Source organism: Balaenoptera borealis (assembly GCF_965194805.1).
Source record: "Balaenoptera borealis genome assembly, chromosome: 9".
Lineage (NCBI taxonomy): Eukaryota > Metazoa > Chordata > Mammalia > Artiodactyla > Balaenopteridae > Balaenoptera > Balaenoptera borealis.
In genome coordinates, this window is record NC_138873.1 from 9217664 (window position 1) to 9234432 (window position 16769).

At 41.2% G+C, this 16769-nt stretch overlaps 1 protein-coding gene and 1 long non-coding RNA gene across 2 annotated transcripts in view; one reads left to right on the forward strand and one right to left on the reverse strand.

Annotated features, from left to right (window-relative positions):
* Positions 1–16769, reverse strand: part of TULP4 (TUB like protein 4) — a 226255-nt gene that overhangs the window by 208721 nt on the left and 765 nt on the right. The gene's annotated exons all lie outside the window — the stretch shown is intronic.
* LOC309634500 overlaps positions 1877–16769 on the forward strand; it is a 40393-nt gene continuing 25500 nt past the window's right edge. Inside the window, exon 1 of the long non-coding RNA XR_014248147.1 lies at positions 1877–16717. This is a non-coding gene — a long non-coding RNA (uncharacterized lncRNA). The remainder of the gene's footprint in view (positions 16718–16769) is intronic.

Consider the following 16769-nt stretch of genomic DNA (forward strand, 5'->3'; position numbering starts at 1 on the left):
AGGAATGTAACATGCTTTATAAACTAAAAGGTGGTGCCTTGTCAAATTTACAATACTAATTTGATTTTTTCTGGGTTGTCATAAGGCACCACATGAAATCGGCCCCCTCATATATGCTTTTCTGTTTTTCCATTATTACTTCTAACTTCTGTCGTTCTGAGAGCACCGAGTCTCCCAAACCTCAGAGCTCCCCAGCTCTGCATTTTTGAGAGAGAAGGATGGTTTAAGGCATTCTATTTAAGACAAGACATGTCAGAGGCACCCCCCATGGTATGCAGAAAGAGGCCTGCACAAGGAGAGAAAGGTCATATGGAATAAAGGGTTTCTCATAACCCACATACAGTACTCCCAGGTTTCATCCAACAGCAGGGCTCTTTCAGCACTATTTTAGAATACCAGTGGCGTCTAAATCCTTTAAAACAGTAATGAATGTTTCCTATCCTCTGAGGGTAGGGAATTGAGTACAGTGAGGGGCATGTCAGATAGAGCAGCCTTCCAGAGGGTGTCATCTTCCACTATGTCAATATTTACTCAGGTGCCCATCATGCCCTTCCCCTCAAGGCCAGTGATACTCATACTTCCACACAACCCACAGCTTCTGAGGAGGAAAACTGTTTGAGTTTTTAATTTTAAATACACTAATAAGTCAAATAGGTAATAAACCACCTTTACGACTGATGTGCAAATACAGTAGATCCTGCACATTTGACAACATGACCAATTCCCAAATTCTCAAATGGCACTAATTCCCAGAATTGTCAGACTGCTCTTTTTCTTGCAATCACTAAGTGATACTTTCAAACCTGCTTGGATTATTGCATACAGCTTCACAATTCAGGCAGAGTGTTCAATCCCAATCTAATTCCAACTCACAGAGGAATTCTCAAATTCATACATGGGATCTATGGGTGTAACCAAACAACTAAAAGAGGAACTGCTATTGTTCATAACCTCAGAAGTCGGTGGAGTGTTCAACCTGCCAGTGAGCCAGTGACCCCGACAAGGTAACGACGGCAAGGAAGGACAATCCACTGGTATACTTAGATCTAGGTAAATGTGATACAGGAAGATTCAAATTCATAAGGTTAAAACTACTGCATTTTAGAAAAAGATTTACAAAAGGATTCCTTCTGATAGCAAGCAGTCAGGGCCTTAACCACTGGCTCCCCTTGTGTATTTAAAATATAGTTTAATTAAAAATATTTTATTTAAACTCAGGTTTTCAGGAATCTATCTCCCACATCAAGCTACCCTGCTGAATTAAACTTTGGCCATAATTTCTCTGAGTTCAAACAATGCTGACATAAAAATAGGCTATAATTTATTTCACTAAAAAAGAAATTTGGGCTTCCCTGGTGGAGCAGTGGTTGAGAATCTGCCTGCCAATGCAGGGGACACGGGTTCGAGCCCAGGTCTGGGAAGATCCCACATGCTGCGGAGCAACTGGGCCCGTGAGCCACAATTACTGAGCCTACGTGTCTGGAGCCTGTGCTCTGCAACAAGAGAGGCCGCGATAGTGAGAGGCCTGCGCACCGCGATGAAGAGTGGCCCCCGCTCGCTGCAACTAGAGAAAGCCCTCGCACAGAAATGAAGACCCAACACAGCCATAAATAAATAAATAAATAAATAAATAATAAAATTAAAAAAAAAAAAGAAATTTAATTTTAAAAAAGGTAATTCCAGAATTTGTTTGGCAGGTTCATCTCCTCAATTTACTGGATTTTTTGTTGGTAGTGGAGATGGCAGCACTTTGTTTTGATTTCACTTGGGGTTTCATTGTTCTGTTTAATTTCTAATGCAAAGCTTATTAGGTGCTTTCACAGCCTGGTTCCATCTTCTATGACCACTCACCAGTTCTTCCCAGGAAATTCTGGAACAGAGAAAACAGTCTCTAGACACCTGGATCCTAACAATGAAGAACATGGGTGTCAGCAGCCACGTTGTGCCACACGGACCAGGGAGTAGAGGATGCTGGTCTGGAACAAAGAACTCGAAGCACTGCAGGAAGCTAAGAGATGGGGACAGACAGAAGGAAAGAGCTTCCCAGGCCCATCCACAGTGTTCCAGTCTCTGGCTCCTGGCCTGAAGCCCAGCTGTATCCCTGCAGAGATTTTAGGACACAGCCCAGAATCCTTCCAATACAGTGCCTTTAGTGTATAAACGAGTTCAGTTAGGCCTCTCTAACTTATAACCAGGAGTCCCCTAACTAACAGAGAGCTCTGTGGTCCTTTCTGTTGATCGTTTTGAAGGAGGCAAGATAGAAACCTGCAGGTGGTAGATGGAACCCAGCAGGGTCTGCAAGTCAGAAAGGCAGGCAGCACTTCAGAACTTGATGCAGTGGCAGGGGTTTAACAGGGTGACTCTAACCTCACACATCCTCAGCAGGCCACCCGAGGGCAACTCCTCTAGTTAACCTTCCAAGTAATGCTAGGTTAAAAGGGAATTGATCTATTCTCTATTCCACACCCTTGCTTTAAAGTAGAATACAGGAGAGGCAGAGCAGCTTTCAGGGTACCGTCAAAAAGCATTGTGCCTGGAGGGCAGAGCTTCCCAGGTTCAAGAACAGCAAACCAAACCCAGAGCAATGGGGGCACGGCACCTCTATCCCACCAAGTCAACTCCCATGTGGAAAGGAAGCAAATCCCAGCTTAAAAACCAAAGGGACATCAAACAGAGCATGCTGATGATTTTTTTATACATATATTTGGTAAACAGAGAAGAAGCATCCACTATTTTTACTTGGTTAAAACATGACCCATCACGATAGTCACACAACAGCATAAATGTACTTAATGCCACCGAACTGTACACGTTATAAATAGCTACAATGGTAAATTTTGTTATGTATGTTTTACCACAATTTAAAACAACAAAAAACATGATACATCAAGAGTCACAGAGACAGACTGAGCCCCCCACCCTGCGACAAACACCATGCACGGTGTTACCTGAGACAGTCATGTAAATGTGTCCCCTTGCCATGGGCAACTCAGTACAGAACCGGGGTGACGTGAGTGGCCGTCAGGGTGGGTACAAGAGAGCTGCGGTTTGGGGAGGTGGGGGCGGGGGCTGCTGAGCCCAGGCAGCCGCCTCCTAAAATCAGGAGTGATGAAAAGGCACTCCACAGTCTATCTCCCCTACCTCCTAATACCTGATCAGCACAGTCTCACCATTACTAATTCCTAAGTATTTCAACATAAACTCCTCAGAAGTCACTGCTCGTTTCCTATCGGCCACAAACAGATGGCAACCCAGAAGAGTCCTGTTCCCATTATGCCGACTTGGCGGGAGGCTCACCTGCCGCCACCTGAAACACCGATCCCTCCCACCTGCACACAGAAGGCTCCCAAACACAACTCAAATCCCGCCCAGATGCCCACTGATCAGCATCCTTAAAAGCATGGGGGGGAGTCTCATTACAACTCCACTAATTAATAAACATAGGGAGGGACCACATCGCATCCTAGTATGATTACAGGAGACTGCAGCTTTCGTTGCAGTTCCACTCTGCAGTTCAGGCTGGTTCCCGGCCTGATTACACTGGGATGGAATCCAGTTTTCTAATATATCCATATGTATGAGAATCAGAGCAGATCTTATTACATCAAACCTGGAGGAAAACCTCTGGAGATGCTAAAAGTTCAATTTCAGCCACATTAATACATCCTTAAAATTTTATTTACAATGAAACCATCTATCCTGTTTTTATAACTCCAACACAGATTTCTTAGCTGCAACTTTTTAACTTAAATAATCAAACACTAAGAGAACGACAGACTGTTCACAAATTACGCCTAAATTAGAAAACATGAAAGCTGCCTCTGTGCATGCATATGTACATATGTGTACACACACACACACTGGCAAGGAGGAAGAAAAGGAAAAGTAGATTGTTTACTTCATCAGATTCCAAGCAGAGATGTTCTTTCATGTTTTGTGGATGTACCTGACAATCACCAGGGCCTTAACCACTGACTGATCTTTGCCTGCTCAGCAAATCAAATGGGACTCTTTGGAATGTTAAGCCAAGGTTTTCTTTAGCAGAGGCAGCTTAAATTAACTATAGCTCAATGATCTCCTGCCACTCTCCAGTAATGAAACCCTTCAGTGGCTCTGCTCTTGCAATAAAGACCAAAATCCTTAAACACGGGATACAAGGCCCAGCACGAAAAGGCATCTCTTTCACCAAGGCCTCTGCATTTCCTCAGGGAAACCATCTCTGACCTTCTGACCAGCTCAAATCCCACCTTTATACCCTGTATTTCTCCTTTGTGGTATGAATGAATGAATGAGTTAGCATGTCTTTCAGTGCAAGTAACAGATAATCTCAACTCAGGTTGCCTTAAACAACAGGGAAATTTATTTCACATAATAAGTCCAAAGGCAGGTGCGTGGTAGGCTCCGAGGAGTTCTCTCTGCTCTTTTCTCGCTCTGTCCTCTCCCCTGCACCAGCTTCACGTTCAGATTGTAGCAATGCGGCTGTAACAACTCCAGGCACCACATCCAGACAGGATTGTACTCAGAGGAAAAGGACTATCTTTCCTAGTGTTGTCATTTTAAGATTGAGAAGTTTTCCAGAACCTCTGGCAGACCAGAACTAGGTCTCTTGCTTATCCCTACAGCAGTCACCGACGGTGAGTGGGACCTGCATGACTGGCTGAAACAGATCACGACTTACCTCTGTGCTGGGGATGGATCGCCTTCCCCACAGCACATGCAGACGGGGAGGGTATCTAAACAAAACCCCAATTCCATGATGAAGGGAAGAAAGGATGTTAGAAATGCACTCAACAGGGTCGGCTAGTTATCAGTCTGGGATACGTGCTGGTTGTTGCCAAGAGAAAACCCCACTAGCTTCACCCACATGCACCTATAAAACCAGCAGCAGCAGCTTGGACGGGAGGCCACAGGGCAAACGAGGGGGTAAGAGAAGAGATGTGGGACTTTCGATCAGCAGATGCAGACTCAAGTCCCAAGACGTCTGCTTAACAGTTACGTGACCGTGGGCAAACCCCCGACCTCAGCTTTCTCATAAAATAAAAAAATACATGCTTGACATAATGTGCAAGGTTACTGTGAAGACCAGATAAAACGGCAGATGTGGAAAAAGGCTTTGTAAAAACAATGATTATAACTAAAACTTGTAATGTAAAAAGTCACAAGCCACCGAGAAAAACTCCTCAAAGAAAAAAGAAAAAAGCTGTCTCTGTCTGGCCAAACTGAAGCAGGTATAATCTACTAATGGATCTCTGCTTTAAAAATTATATTTCTATTGATTTACTTGTAACTTGGTTGGAGGCTTTCCAATATGATCTACCGATTCTCTCTGAGTTGAGGTGGAACAGAACAACTCTATAGAAACTGTCTTCGGGGTCTGTAGAAAGCCAACCCAGGGTCCTCTTCGTTTTTTCATTGATCCCTCCTCCTCAGGCATGCACAGCAATCATACTCTCACTGCCTTCTAAATCGAAAGGCAGGGTGGTGGTGTTTTACAGGTCAGAAAAGGCTAAGAAAACCTAAGTGTTTTCAGTTAGGAGAGGGGAGACTGACTTGAATGCACAAGTAGAAGCCAGTGGTTACCCACGAGACAGCTCGGCCCAGCTCATGTGAACGTGTGCGAGTCGCAATGCCTGTAGATAACAAGTGCAGAGGTATCTAAGGCCTCCCTGCTAATGCTATTTCTATCAGGCAGTGTGGGCATGGAGCCACCCAACATGGCTTCCATTCTACCTAATTTCCCACCTGCCCGCCCCACCTCTTACTTCATTCATCTGTCTCCACTTACCGTGGGGTAGAGATGGGCAAGCGAGCCACACAGAGTCTCAAACCCATCTAAAGAGTAAGATATGCGTTCATCTACGCCAACCACATTTTTTCTCATTAGATACATCACCCTTCATTTGGTCAATAAAGTTAGAAGACTGGCCGTGCCTAGTACCGTGATTCTAGAGGGTGAAAGCAGTGATATTCTGGGCTTACTTTGATGTCTAGGAACTTAAAACGCTTCCTCACAATGAGGGTGCCTTTCTCTCCGAGACTTAAAAATCAACAACATATGATTTTCCACTCAGGTCCAGGCAGAAGAACCAGGCAACAGTGTGAGAGCAAAGACATCTTAGGGAATTACAATGCAGGGGAAACGGAGGCAGCAACTGGCAGTCTGGACAGTTTGAGAGGTATTTCTCTGCCCAAGTTCCCTGTGGTAGCACACACGCAGAACAGTGCCACTCCCAAGACACATGCTTTCTAGGGGCAGGTGTGTCTAGTAAGACCAATGATCAAGAATATTTTCCATCTAAACCATGTGTATGTGTGAAAGAATTCTGTAAACCATAAAGCTGCCATGTCCCAACACCAGTGCAGTGTCTTGAGCTCAGCTTCTCCACAGAGCACACTGTCATGTGTGGTCCTGCCTCTTCAAAACCCACCCCACTTTATGCAACGTTGTGCCCTGGGGAAGGACATCAGTGAAACTGGTGCAATCAGAAGGAAGTCTAGAGTTCAGTTAATGACAACGTATCAATGTTAATTTCTTAGTCTTGACAAATGTTCTATAGTTTTGTAGGATAACATTAGAGGAAGCTGGGTGAAGGGTCGGAGGAACTCTCTGTACCAAGTATCTTTGTACCTTTTCTGTAAATCCAAAATTATTCTAAGATACGGAGCTTATTTTAAAAAGTTTAAAACACCTGTCTGCTTAAAAAAGGGAAAAAAAAAAAAAAAGAAGGGGGAAAAAACACACTCCATGGGAAAAGACTTTCTAAGCAAACCATCAGAGTAGAAACTACGGAAAAAAAATTGAAAGACTTGACTACATAGAAAATTTAAACTTTTATACATAAAATATGCCATGAACAGAGTTGGAGTTGAAAGGCAACCAAGAAACTGGTAAAATATTTATAATATACACGCGAGAAAAGGAGGTGATATATATAACACAGCAAACTTCATATATTTTTTAATTTTTAAAAAAAGGCCACATGCCTAGGTACTCCATCTGCTACAACTGCTTTGACACATTTCAAATCTGTACGTCCAAACTCAAATTCAGTCCCCTTAAACCACGTTTCTTCCCATTCCACCCACTGCCTCTGACGGCCCCCCACACCTGGGGGCTCTGCTAGAGAAAGCAGAGGTTCAGTGCAGCCTTCCCCACAGCGGCTAACTCTGTTCACTTTGTTGGACCACTCCTAACCACAGTCTCCTTCTAGAATCCAGGACTCTTTTCTTCTTTATGAGTGCAATATGTCAAGCTTACCTACTTGGTGCCCACAATAGTGAAAACAGGTCAAACCACAACCAGAAGTGGGAATCCTGAGAAAAGACTAAGGTGTGCAAAGACCTCGCAGGTCAAAACCAGATTCAAATTTCAGCACCAGCCAATCAGAAAAAAAGGAATCAGAAAAGCACTCACCACAGGTGGGCAGTCTCCTCCCACCTGGAGCCCCATTTACCTGGATTTCTAGAGAGACGCACCTATTCAAAGAAAAAGCACCTTCTTAAAATAAAATAGTTACAACTAACTCAGCAGTTTATATTAGAACCAACCTATCTTAGTAATTTTTTGGTTGTTGTTATTTCTGTGCTTTTAAATTTAGAAGGGGACCAGAGAATCTGAAGAAAGAATATACTTCTTTCAAGGTATCCCCATATATGTAGAGTTTAAATTATGTCAGAGTTAGAATCATACTAAGAATTAATATTAGTCATATTATCATATTAAAATTAAGAAGCAAAAAGAACATTGAAGTTCCATACATAAAACAATATAGAGGTCAAGAAATAAAATATTTTTCACGCAGAACAGTGTGACCATGATTAAAACCACTAGATAAAAATTCAGGAGCTAAAAGTTTGCATCCCAGTTGATAACATTCTTCCATTAACCTTAGGCAGACTTTCTGTTGCCCTACTTACCTGGAGTTTCCTATGCTATAAGATAGTAGTTCATGTCTTAAAATAACTCTAAGTACTTAAGACAGTACTTAAGGCTAAGTAGACACAAAACGAAGAGTAGAATTAAACCCAATCTTAACTTCTTGAAGCTCATTCATGATCTAATTTGTGAATGACTCCAGACTCCCCAGCACGCTTCCGTCCTCAGACATCTCACCTTGGGTCCACCTTACTGCTCATTAGCACCAAAGGAGGTTTAACTCAAACCAACTGTGCTCCTCATTAACCATCTAGTAAAAGGTTTGAAGTAACTGGCTTAAATTGACCTCCGGTGATTACTGGTATAGTTCACGTGACAGTGCTTACCCCTCTCCCACAAGTTTCAGCTGTCTTACATACAGAGAGAAATAGCTCAATTCCCCAAAGCCAAGTACATGCACATCCTTCTATGTCACATGAAAGAGAAAAACTTCACCATCTGAACACAGGTGAAGGACGGCCAAGGAAATTCCATTTCTATGACCATTAATCAGCAGAGATCACCGTTGTTTGCAAATCACAGACAGCAAAGAAAGGGAAGACAATGGGATATCCCAAGGCTCTCAGAATTAAAAACGATACACCATTTCTGAACCATGGGTTAATCCTGAGACTTCTCTACTTATTTACAATAAACTTATTACATTAAATTCATAGGAGGCTGATGTCAAAGCACCTCATAAACATTATTGCTTCCATGAATACCTCTGTGAAGAAAAGCATTTTTAGCCTAGGAGGGACCTACAATGGTACTTAATGTTTCTCTATCCCATTTCTTGCACATAAATACACATAAGGTACAAATCCTATTCACTGTACTGTATCACGAAATTTTTCAAAACAACGTTAATTAGTTGATCAAAAACTTAAATAAATCTATTCCATACGGCAATGTAATCGTGCAGCTTGTTAATGGTCCAGAAAAGATTTGGTGCTGATTAGTTAAAATTAAAGGTTGACAGAATTAGATAAAACTGAATTATGGTGATAACTTGTGGACTTCATATATTAGCACTTTGCTCTCCACTGATAACAGAGACCTGGCTGTCGTAGCTGTAAGAATGGTGAGGAGGAAGGAGATGCAAAATCAAACACAAACAGGACGCCATAAATCCAAAAAGGCTGGGAAGTGACGCTCCAGTTAGCTGTGACGGATGGGTTGTGGGTGGGACCCCGATCCCACACTACTTAATTTATCCCCAAGTCCCTCAGAATCAAAGCTGGGTGAGGAGACAGAACAATGTGTGTGCCACTTTCATTCTCACTCTGTCACAGTATTAAAAATTACTACTATTGGAATAAGATAAGCAAACTGTGAGCTTTCTTTTACTAAGAGTTGCTGTGTTTTCTTCCAAGCATTTCAAATATTACAGAATTTATTTTATCATTCAGATATCAGAAAATTCTAAAAAGTTGACTTCCTACATAGGAAACACAAACTGGGTTTCTCATTTCCTGGGAAAAGACGGCAAGCACAAAAACAAAAAGGGTTCCAACTATTTGTAGGCACTGGAAAATGTGACCTGGGTTTAGCCACATTCATCCACCTCGCTGTCCCCATGATCCAACCTCCTTAAACTTCTTTCTTTCAGGTAAGTTAAATCCAGGAATGACTTTTTGAAGGCATTCTTGTGTAATATGACAGATGTTAATACATAAACTTCCTGATGATTTAACACAGTAACTATGGCCACCTGAAATGTCAGCTCTGGTGTCCAGGGTTTTCATCCACAGCATCAGGCTAACTTCTTAACATGCATGTTTTGATATTCTAACCATTGGAGCTGAATTTGTCCATCTGGTTTGTGGCTAAGAGGACTGTCTGAAGCTTAAGAAACTGATTTACGTGTGAAGATAATCCTGCATATTCTCAGCACATGGTAACGTCACTACTGATCAGCTTTTCTGGAATATTAAAACTGTCCCAGTACTAACCAGCCTGTCGTCATGGAGGACCTCTGGCACTCTGACACAATGCCATGTGTTTCCCCAGGACGGTATCATATACTCTTAAAAGCCAAAGATGAAGGAAAGGTTCATAGGGGGTCAACAACATGGTACTCAAAGTATGTTCTACACAAGACTTCATTTCTCTTGCCAGAAACTGAAAATTACACACACACACACACACACACACAAACACACACACCAGGTGTAACTGCCTCCGAAATTTAAACTAATCTTCCCTTGCTGATTGCAAGAAACGGGTCAAAGAAACATTCAGTTAGGATGAAAAAATTCTGAACGCAGTGAGAATTTGAAAACACTGAGCAACAGTTTTAGAAAGTAGATACCAAAGAGCATGTAGAACCAAGTGTCCCAAACAGTAACTAGCTTGGGATCAACAGGTGAGACTTAAGAGGAAAGGTTGAGACTGTCATAAAAATTATTCATGAAAAAGGCCAACTTCTTAGCCTTAACCAGACACGAACAGATCTGATACAAGAAAAACTTTAACCCAGCGGCTCTACTATGCCCATTCCAAACTGGGAGAAAATGTCCAAGTATTAAGACTACCAAAAAAAGAAATAGCAGAAATAATTGTAACAACATAATAACTTATATTATGCATTTCCAAATCCTTTCACATCCATTAAGGTCTAAATTAAGTCTTTAATTTTTAAAAAGTGAGAAACTGTAAATCTTAAGTTGCAGTGTGTGTTATCTTTCTCAAAGCTCTTTCACATCCATTTTGACTCTAACTGTGCTTTTGATTAGAAATAATACCAGTGAGAAAGATGTTCAAGTGAGTCTGTATTATCTGCACAGCACCTCTGCACACCTACAGAATAATTTTCTACACTCTACAGCCTACTACGCCATTACTAGGAGGCTTTCCATAAACACTACTTTTCCATTCTATTCTTAAAATACTCTTTCTCTCAAAAGTGGGTATCCTTGTCACCACACAAGCGCAAAGACTTCTATTTCTACTTACTGACATCAGAGAAATATATTTGATTCTGAATTAACCACATTTAAAGGGAAAATAGCATAATTTTTAAAATCCAAGAATAATCCAAAATTTTAATTTTGACCCATTTTCTATGAAAGCCAGAAATCAAATAGAGTTGACCCACTGGTATAGGTCCTAACATGCCAAAAACAGAAGTTAAAAGGAAAAGAAAGCCCAAGTTTATCAGAGTCTGTAGTAATTTATGGAGATGCAGTAATTAATTCAATGTTTATGAGCAAAGAATGTATTTAATTTTAACTGAATGTGTAGCGGGCATCTATCGCCTTGTCTTCCTGGAATGTCTTCCCTTTCTTTAGTTAAAAGCACCCCAACTCACCTTGTGATTCCTCCATTCTATATCTTTGTGGGACTGTCAACTGAGAGCAATCCTATACACACACACACACACACACACACACACAGCCAAAGGGCAAATTACCTAACAAGGCCAATCATAGTCTCTCCCCAGGAAAACTAAATCTTCCGACACAACAATGAAATCAGTGGGTGCTGTCTTCAAGACCATGGCACCTGAAACAGACTGCCCATTAGGCGGCTCCTGAAGCCTAGCTCCTCGAAGGTCTGATTCTTGGCCTCCAAAGCCTAGTCGTTCAGCATTTTCTATGCCTATATTGTATGTAATTGCTATGCCTACAGTTCTGTAATCTCTCTTTTTCACTCAATAATATATAATGGGCATCTTTCCAGATTGGTTAATATAGATTTATATCATTATTTTCAATGGCTGTATGCAAAGAAGGTACCCTAATCTATTTAATCAATTCCTTACTTAAGGTTATTTACTAAATAACTGTATAGAGTAAATAGTTCTTTACTGTATACATATATCTTTGCTAACTTTTCCTACTATCTTTTAGGATAAGTTCCTAAATGTGGGCTTGCTGGGTTAAAGACTATGCAAATTTTACGTTTTGACACATAATAGTAGCTATTTAGAATAAGTGCAATGGACTTCCCTGGTGGCGTAGTGGTTAGGAATCTGCCTGCCAATGCAGGGGACACGGGTTCTATCCCTGCTCCGGGAAGATCCCACATGCCGTGGAGCAACTAAGCCCGTGAGCCACAACTACTGAGCCTGTGCTCTAGAGCCCGCGAGCCACAACTACTGAAGCCTGCACACTCTAGGGCCCGCGTGCCGCAACTACTGAGACCTGCGCACCTGGAGCCCGTGCTCCACAGCAAGAGGGGCCACCATAATGAGAGTCCCGCATGGCTCAACGAAGAGTGGTCCCTGCTCACCGCAACTAGAGAGAGAGCCCACATGCAGCAACAAAGACCCAACATAGCCAAAAAAAGATTAGAATAAGTGCATCAATTTACACCTCTACTGAGACCAAGAGTATACATGTCCCTTCATCTTCACCAGCACTGGGAATTACTATCATCCTTATTCCCACTCCAAATTGGGAAATGCCCAAATATTAAGACTACCAAGAGAAGGGATACCCGAAGTAATCATAATAACATAATACTTTATATCAAGCTTTACCAAATTGTTTCACATCTAGTAAGGTCTGAATTGAGTTTAAATTACATTGCCAATATAATCATTGAAAAATGGTGTCTTAGTTGGCTCAGGCTGCCATTAAAAAATACCAGAGTCTGGGGTGGCTTAAACAACATAAATTTATTTCTCACCATTCTGGAGGCTGAAAACTCCAAGATTAAGATGCCAACATGGCAGATTTCTTTTGTGACCTCTCATCTTGGCTTGTAAGTGGTTGCCATCTAGCTATGTGCTCACATGACCCCTTCTTTGTGCACGGTGAGGGGCGGGGAGGGAAGTGTTTTGGAAGGGGTCGGTGAGCTCACTGGTGTCTGTCTCTTCTGATGAGGGTACTAATCCCATCATGAAGGCTCCACCCTAACCCTAATTACCTCCCTAAGGCCCCATCTCCAAATACCATCACATTGGGGGATAGGGCTTCAACATAAGAATTTGGGGGAGAGACATTCGGTTCATAACAAATGGTATCTTATTTTTGCTTTTAATTTCATTTCTTCAATTACTAGTAAAATTGAATATTTTAACATATTTATTGGTCATTTACTTTCCCTTTTATTTTTCTTTTAAAAATGGTCTGTTCTGATTCCAAACCTGGAACAGGAAGGGTATAGGATGAGCCTGGAACATCCTGTCACACCAGAAAGCAAGGAAGCTACTATAGGCTACTAGAGCTGTGTGATAAGGACTCAAAGCCAAACTGAATGAGTCTATCTGCCCAAAGATATGGCAATTTGAGCATCAAAAGGACAATAATTGAAATGGACTGAAACACATCATATATACTAAAACAGAGGAGTTCATAAAGATCCTCAAAAAGAAAAAAAAAAAAAAAAAAGGAAAGAAAAGACCCTAGCTCCATTACCATTGGAAGATGGTAGGGAACCAACTCATGATTTTGGAAAGTGGCAAATAAAGGGAAATAATCAAACATTCCTATACAATGTATACCTCAGGGTGAGTCCTTCATGCTCTTCCATACAGCAAAATATACCACCATTATAACATTAGCTGAGAAAAAAAAAACATCGTCTGCATCAGCTGCAAATTTCAGAAAGATGTAACATATGTCACTATCCACATGGAAGGGAAATTAAAGGACCCAGAGAGGATATAACATACATATTAGTTTCATCCCCCATGGTCCCCATATTTTTTAAAGGTACTGTGCATTCTGTTGGTGGGAATGTAAATTGATACAGCCACTATGGAGAACAGGACGGAGGTTCCTTAAAAAACTAAAAATAGAATTACCATATGACCCAGCAATCCCACTACTGGGCATATACGCAGAGAAAACCTTAATTCAAAAAGACACATGCACCTCAATATTCATTGCAGCACTATTTACAATAGCCAGGTCATGGAAGCAACCTAAATGCCCATCAACAGACGAATGGATAAAGAAGATGTGATATATATATACAATGGAATATTACTCAGCCATAAAAAGGAACGAAATTGGGTCATTTGTAGAGACGTGGATGGACCTAGAGGCTGTCATACAGAGTGAAGTAAGTCAGAAGAGAAAAACAAATATCGTATATTAAGACATACATGGGAACCTAGAAAAATGGTACAGATGAACCAGTTTGCAAGGCAGAAATAGAGACAGAGATGTAGAGAACAAACGTATGGACACCAAGGGGGGAAAGTTGGGGTGGGGGGGATGAATTGGGAGACTGGGGTTGACATATATACACTGATATGTATAAAATAGATAACTAATAAGAACCTGCTGTATAAAAAATAAATAAATAAAAATTTTAAAAAGGTACTGTGCATTAAAAAATAAAATTAAATAAAATTTTAAAATAACTAATTTGATTTTCTGTTTTAATTAAACAAATCATAATTAAATAATTTCCAGTGAGAGCTCTTGATCATCATGAGATTACCTCAGTTGCTAACACTTAGTATGTTAAAATTTAGAACCTTTATTAACAAAATGTAATATATACATACAATGGAATATTATTCAGTCTTAAAAAGGAAGCAAATTCTGAAACATGCTACAACATGGATGAACCTTGAAAACATGCAAAGTGAAATAAGCCAGTCACAAAAGGACAAATACTGTATGATCCCACTTATATGAGGGACCTAAAGTAGTCAAATTCACGGAGATAGAAAGTAGAAAGGTGATGGTCAGGAGTGGCGGGGGTGGGGAGGAGAACAGAATGGGAAGTTATTGTTTAATGAATACAAAGTTTCAGTTCAGGAACATGAAAAGGTTCTGGAGATGGATGGTGGTGACCGTTGCATAACACTGTGAATGTACTTAATGTCACTGAACTGTACACTTAAAAATGGTTAACATGGTAAATTTTACGTTATGTATATTTTATCATATAAAACTTAGTATTTTTAATATGTTAAAATTTAGCTGACTAAATTAACATTATCCCAACCAAATTAAAAGAAATTCGACATTTCAATTACATATTCCCTGCAGTCTCACTAAGGACAAATGTACAATTTGGGAAAAGCTTTTGGTACTACTGAAAACACTTCACAGGGTAGGAACCAATAGAAACCAATGCAATAACTGAATCAAGACATTTCATAACAGAAGTTTTACTCAATTTTTTAATGCATTTGATGAATCACATGCACAGTTGGGTCACTCAATCTATCGTCAATCTTTCTCCATCCACAGAAGAGAACAGGAAAGAGATAATTGATACTGTAAATGCAGTGAAACAGATGAAGAACAATGTCCTAGCTTAGCCCTGCACATGGAAAGCACTCAACAAACATTCCCGAAATTCAGATACTCAGTGAACCTGCAATAAAACCAAAAGATAACTTGGGCTTTGCATTCTGTGCTCCACACTACCCAGTGAGAGGGCTGACATGCAGCCTGAAGGAAGGCTGCTGTCTCTTTCTTGTCCCTTCATCACTGGGGATCTCAGCATCAATGCCGGATGGTTCAATATAAAACAGGTTTCATGAACTACTTATCCTTTTATGGCTTAAAAAAGTCTTTTTCCATTCAGAGTTTTGGTGGGGAAAATGTAAATAATCAAACTACCACTCATCTAGCTCCATATGAAAACTAGAAAGTTCAATATGATACACACATCTTTTCTAAATGAAAAGTTGGTTTTAAAATAAACAGTAGTAAATACATTACTATTTCTCGGGCACAGGAAGTTAACTCGGGCTTTCTATTCTTCTCCCATGTCATAAAGCTTCACTGTGTTAAAAAAATTTTCCCTATATGATCCCTCTAACTCAGTACTACATACTTCCAACTCTAGAGGTCAACAACACCTCCTCCCATCACAGGAAAACACTGCTACTTTCACAGCCCTTACTAAAATAGAGCACTTAAAATTCTCCAAAGAAATTCACATCCTCTAGCAACTCTCACACAAATTAAGTACTATGCTTAAACACTAGATTTAGCTATTCACAATTTATTCATATACTTATTTCCACAACAGTAAACTATCAAGAAATAGAAAGGGACGGCTGAGCTCCTCCCAATCTGAGCGTGGCTACCATTGTACAATGTTGAGATCAGCTTCCCAACTGCCCCACCAGATCACCAGGAGTCCAGGCAGTTGCCTCTGGTTTGCAGCATGGCTGTGTGCAAGGAGCCCTGTCGCTCTCCATCCATCACAACCCCAAATCCCAGCAATCGGTGCTGCAGGGCCTGGGGATGTGCGTCCTCCAGGACCACAGCACCCTTCCCGGTGGCCTTGCCTGCAAGAACTAAACTCCAAGAAATGCAAACGTGAGACACAGACAGAGAGGCACAAAGAAAGGGACTCCCAAATGACTTTTTACATTCTTCAAAACCTTAGAAATAAATTATTTTCCCTGTGCTTTTTTAAGAACCTGCCTACTGGGTATCCTTAAGGTGCTGCTAAACTACTGCAAAATACAAAGAGGAGGACAATCCCCAAATAGAGAAATCCAGGGCAGAGCTCCCTGTAAGGGGAGCTGACTGTCCACCAGGGGAGAAGTGTTAGAAGACTTTCTGATCACCATGGCAATTTAGCAGATAAGTCACATCCATCCCCGACAGAACTGTGTCACTCTTATTTCCTTCCACAAAGCTAGATGAACCTCACCTTTCCAACCTTAAAGTGGTGTGACAAGAAAAAGTAGACCTCTCCCTACTAATTGCCCGAGCCGGTCAAACTTCAGACGCAGCATCATGCACTTTGTTTTTAAGCAGAGAGAAAAGAGGAAGGGTTGGCATTCTGAGCGGAATCCCCGTGATTTGCCAGAGGAAACAGCACAGACCAAACAGCAGAAGCGCCAGCATTTCCATGCAGCTGCCACGACAGGTGACCGGGCCGCTTTGCAGACACCCCGCTCGCTCGAGGGGTCTCACGGAGG